Source organism: Taudactylus pleione, unplaced genomic scaffold (assembly GCF_031769625.1).
Source record: "Taudactylus pleione unplaced genomic scaffold, aTauple2 ptg000910l, whole genome shotgun sequence".
Classification (NCBI taxonomy): domain Eukaryota; kingdom Metazoa; phylum Chordata; class Amphibia; order Anura; family Myobatrachidae; genus Taudactylus; species Taudactylus pleione.
The window spans coordinates 124,194-130,193 of NW_028285311.1; positions in this window are offsets into that span (position 1 = coordinate 124,194).

A 6,000-nucleotide genomic window follows, 5' to 3' on the forward strand; every position below is an offset into this window, starting at 1 on the left:
GGTTAGAAAATACCAGAGCCGCTTGTATGCGTCGTGGTGAATCCACTTGGTGCAGGCTTCCTTAATGGGTCTCCGCAATCTATAGCAATGTGGTACGATGTCACAATATTAAAGGGCTAGTGAGCTAGGTGTGCACAGTCTACCTTATGCGTTTCTTTACACCTGGTAATTTTGTGAGAGGAAACACTACTGAGGTTACTTATTGTCCCTACAGAGGGATACACCTGTGTGTATCACATACAATGATTAATAAGTTTGAACAATGTTGTTCACAGATGTATCGGGGGTACACACACGCCAATATGTTCACGATATATCGCCCAGTGTGTACACAGCTTTATTAGGGTGGAGGAAAGCCGACTGGTGCTCCTACATACCCTTGGGTGAAAGGGAGACAGAGACCGGGAGTCCCACTAACTATACCGGGTCTCCACAACTGGTGCCTTTACACCACACACCCTCCGAATAGACAGAGACCGGGAGTCCCACTAACTATAGTCTCCACAACTGGTGCCTTTACACCACATACCCTCCGAATAGACACAGACCGGGAGTCCCACTAACTATAGTCTCCACAACTGGTGCCTTTACACCACATACCCTCCGAATAGACACAGACCGGGAGTCCCACTAACTATACCAGGTCTCCACAACTGGTGCCTTTACACCACATACCCTCCGAATAGACACAGACCGAGAGTCCCACTAACTATACCGGGTCTCCACAACTGGTGCCTTTACACCACATACCCTCCGAATAGACACAGACCGAGAGTCCCACTAACTATACCGGGTCTCCACAACTGGTGCCTTTACACCACATACCCTCCGAATAGACACAGACCGAGAGTCCCACTAACTATACCGGGTCTCCACAACTGGTGCCTTTACACCACATACCCTCTGAATAGACAGAGACCGGGAGTCCCATTAACTATACCGGGTCTCCACAACTGGTGCCTTTACACCACATACCCTCCGAATAGACAGAGACTGGGAGTCCCACTAACTATACCGGGTCTCCACAACTGGTGCCTTTACACCACATACCCTCCGAATAGACAGAGACCGGGAGTCCCAGTAACTATACCAGGTCTCTACAACTGGTGCCTTTACACCACATACCCTCCGAATAGACAGAGACCGGGAGTCCCACTAACTATACCAGGTCTCTACAACTGGTGCCTTTACACCACATACCCCCAGAATAGACAGAGACCGGGAGTCCCAGTAACTATACCGGGTCTCTACAACTGGTGCCTTTACACCACATACCCCCAGAATAGACAGAGACCGGGAGTCCCAGTAACTATACCAGGTCTCTACAACTGGTGCCTTTACACCACATACCCTCCGAATAGACAGAGACCGGGAGTCCCAGTAACTATACCAGGTCTCTACAACTGGTGCCTTTACACCACATACCCTCCGAATAGACAGAGACCGGGTCCCACTAACTATACCAGGTCTCTACAACTGGTGCCTTTACACCACATACCCCCAGAATAGACAGAGACGGAGATTAGGAGGCACACGGAGTGCATAACCCAGGCGGCTCCCTTTGCACAGAGACGGAGGTAAAAACGACTAACTGCATCTATTATTTATATTAAATAACAGCTGCTACAGATCTGTTTGCTCAGCATTTTAAACCTTTTACAACTTGGCATTAAACACCAGCAGTGAGCATAACAAATAGTTTTTTCTCCAATTGCAAAAACTGGAACATTGTAACATTCTCAGCAGCAATTTTGTTCTTACGGCAACAGCTACATTTATATGGAACATTCAATTGTTCATTTCTCTTCTATAAACGGAGACATTACACAGCTATAAAATCTGGTGTCTCCTATTTCACATCGTGGGACTAATTATCTCATCTGACATTGGCTATTGGAGCTGGAATTAAGCTCAATGTGTATATATTTATACTGAGGGATTCTTCTTTGGTGTTACAAATCCCCCCATATGAATACCCTTGTGGTTATCTCATATTCATTTTATCTATTTGTACATTCAATATTTTCCTGATGTATTATATGTTGAATATGTGTAGAATTGTATAAAGATTGTGTTCTTTTTTTTATAATAGTTTTTATTGAAAGTTTAATACAAAGAAATGGGGATACAGAAATAAAAAGAAGGGAAGTGTGGGAAGCCAGACATATTATATATCACAATATAAATCAATCTTGGTCAGTTTACATATAATTAATACATACACATTTTAAGAGAAGAAAAATGTTTTATAATATACTTCACAACAAGTATAAACGAGGTACTAAGTAGTCAGTGAATGGGACTACCCCGAATCTGAGTGAGGTGAACAGAGATCACCGAGATCAACCAGAGCACTATAAATGGTGGAATAGCCTTATTTTTCCCTATATTCTCCCCATATAAACCATTTCATATGGATGGAGTTGGCGGAGGAGGAGTATTTGGTATCTGTTGTTTCAAAAACAAAGTGCTTATGTATCTTGTGTTCTATGATTGTGATGTTGGGGAGAGAGGCTGTCTTCCACCCCTGAGCAATTGTAGCTTTCATAGCAATCAACTCATGACATAATATATCTCACCACGTGATAATTCCCTAGATAAAAGCAATTAGAGGTTCCGCTTGAATGGTAATGCCAGCTATTTTACTTCTTATAAAACACCGCATTCCACAGGGGGCGAAGCAGAGGACAGGACCAAAAGACATGAAAGATGTCTCCCACCAAAGCACAACCTCTCCAGCAATATAGAGACACAGAGGGTCAGATCTTATGCTGCCTTTCAGGTGTAAAATATGAATCAGCAGCAGCGATGGAAAGGTGGGTTTTTTAAGTAGAGAAGGGAGGTGACTGTGCTACTAAGTCCTGCCTCATTAAACCAAATTGAGTTTGAAGAGACACAAAAGAAGCAAAATCTTCCTCTGTGAATACATCCCCCCATGAAGAGAGGCCATTCTCCGCCCATGAACCTAAGTGCATATCTGGGATCAAATTAGCTATTGATTGGAGAGATAGATTAGGAGAGGGCAGGGAGATTTCCTCATCTAAGGAAACAGGCATGCCAACACACTATTGTAGTCTGGATTGCTTTACAGAATCCCGGTCTGAAGGAGATTTCAGAAGAGGGCAGCCAGAATAGATCAGGAAGGGGAGAGGGACGCATAAGTTCCCTTTCAATAATTACCCAGGGTTTGGGAGAGTCTATTATGAACCAGTCCCTTGCCTGGCTAAGTACACACGCTGAATAGTATCCAAGTCTGGAAAGGCCACTCCTGTCACCTTAGAGAGGGAGAGAGTATTTCTCGCTATTCTGGGTCGATTCCCTTTCCAAATAAATTTAGTGAGTATTTGGTAAAATGTATTACATATGGATTTAGATAGGGGTCTAGTAATGGTTCGATATAAATACATTAGTTTAGTGAGCAGCAGCATATTTGCAGCCGCAATCCTTCCCAGCCAGGACACCTCATGTAGCAGCCATTCCTTTGTTAAATTTTCATAAGCTTTCACGAGGGGTCCAAAATTACACTCTATAAGATCATGATCTCTAGCTAAATGCACCCCCAGGTATTTGAGGGACCTAGATTTCCATGTATATCTATAATTCTCATGTAGCTTCCCCAAAAGTACATTTGGGATGTTAAGAGGGAGGGCTTCTGTCTTAGCTGTGTTAAGTTTGTAAAAAGACACTGCTGCGTATTGATCTAAGATGGCATGTAATGCTGGGAGAGACTTCTGGGTGGAGTACACATAATAAGATATCATCTGCAAATAAGTTTATCTTATGGGAGGAGCCTCCAAGCAAGGGACCATGTATAGTTTTGAGGGTTCTGATCATCTCAGCCAGAGGCTCAATGGCAAGCGCAAAGATGAGTGGTGAAAGTGGGCACCCCTGGCGTGTGCCGTTGGTTATGTCAAATTTGTCAGATAGACAACAGTTTACAAATACCTTCGCGGAAGGACAAGTATATAGGGCCGAAATGGAATCTAAAATTCCTCCCTGGAAACTGAAACTATGCAAAACCTTCATCAAATAACCCCAGTGCAGGCAGTCAAATGCCTTTTCGGCATCAAGCAATAGAATCAACAAAGGCTCCTTACGGTAGTCATAATATTCTACGATATTGATGACTCTACGTGTATTGTCTGGGGCTTGCCTATTCATCACAAATCCAACCTGATCCGGTTTAATGAGAGCTGGCAATAATTGAGATAAGCGACTAACAATCAACGTGGCATACAATTTGACATCTGTGTTCAGCAAAGCAATAGGTCGGTAATTAGCTACAGTGTTAGGGTCTTTGCCGGATTTTGGTATGGCAATTATTCGTGCCTCCAGCATTTCTTTAGGGAATTGCTTCGATTCCGTTGCTTCACTGAACACCAACAACAACTCCAGAGCCAGTTCTGTTTTAAAGTTATATAAAAATTGGCAGGATAGCCATCCAGACCCGGAGCCTTATCTGATTGCATTTTACCAATGGCTACATCTATTTCCTCCAGGGTCCATAGGGTGCTAAGGGACAGACAGGCCTGAGAAGACAATTTTGGGAGAGAAAGCCCACTCAAGAACTGCTTAATGAGGGCTGATATTTGTTGGACAGTATTGGGGTCATCTTTGAGGTTATAAAGTTGCGCATAACAGGTAGCAAAAGCATTAGCTATCTCGACCTTAGCCCCATGATGATTATAGATTCTCTGTATCTGACCCCTAGCCCTTTGTCCGCGCAATTTGCAAGCCAACAGCCGACTTGCTCGGTTACCAAATACATAATTTTTTTTATTTAAACGGGCAACATTACGCTGTACCTCTCTAAGTGAGAAGACTCACCTTTTCTCGGGCATAAAGAAGTTGTTTATATAGCATTTTATTAGAGGGATCTGCTTTATGAGCTTCCTCTAATTACGCTGCGTCAACTTCCGCTTTCTCATACCGCTGTTTCTATTCTCTCTTAAGCCGAGCCGTGACTTGAATTGCTGAACCTCTGATAACTGCCTTCAATGAGCACCAAAAGATAAAAATAGAAGTCTCTTCCGGCAATTTGGTTCTAAGGAAAAGAGAAAGAGCCTCCTGAACTGCTTTACGAGCCTCCGGCTGAGTCAACAGGTGGTTACCTAGTTTCCACAGGCCCGGGACTACTCTCCTATTCCCTATGTCCCATTTCAAAAAAAGGGGGGAGTGGTCTGACCATGTCATGGGAAGGATATAATAATATGTTTAAATATGGGCAGACTAAATGGGCCAAGTGGTTCTTATCTGCCGTCAAATTCTATGTTTCAAATTCTATGAGAGAGTTACTCTCTCGCTCCGGTTCTTGCACACGTGCAGTGCGGCCGCTGCGCGTGCGTAGGGCCAAAACATTGAGTCGGTTGCGGGCGCTCAGCGCTTGCAACTGACTCTGAATGAGGGCCTAAGTCCCCCATTAATGTGCCGGCATTGGTTAGGGCAGTGCGGGCCATCCTTTACATAGAGGATTATGCACCGGCTCCTAGGTCGAAGTATCCCAATTTTAAAAAGGCTAAGGTAACTTCGAACATTTTTCCCGTCTGACAAATTGACGGATCATATGGCGGGGGCCTGGCAGTCGCCATTTTTAAACATATTATTACCTCAACTCTTATTGATCCTTACTTCTTCTGAAGGATATCCTTATGTCTATCCCATGCATGTTTAAATTGCTCTACTGTCTTTGCCACTACCACCTCTGATGGGAGGCTATTCCACTTGTCCACTTCCCTTTCTGTGAAGTAATTTTTCCTCAAATTTCCCCTAAACCTACCTCCCTCCAGTTTTAGAACATGTCCTCTTGTTCTAATACTTCTCTTTCTTTGAAGAATGTTGCGTTCCTTTACCTTGTTAAAAGCCTTTATATATTTGAATGTTTCTATCAGGTCCCCCCTATCCCTTCTCTGCCGCAGACTATACATAAGATCTTTTAGCCTTTCCTGGTACGTTTTGTGGTGTAGACCTTGCACCATTTTAGTTGCCCTTCTTTGTACAGTC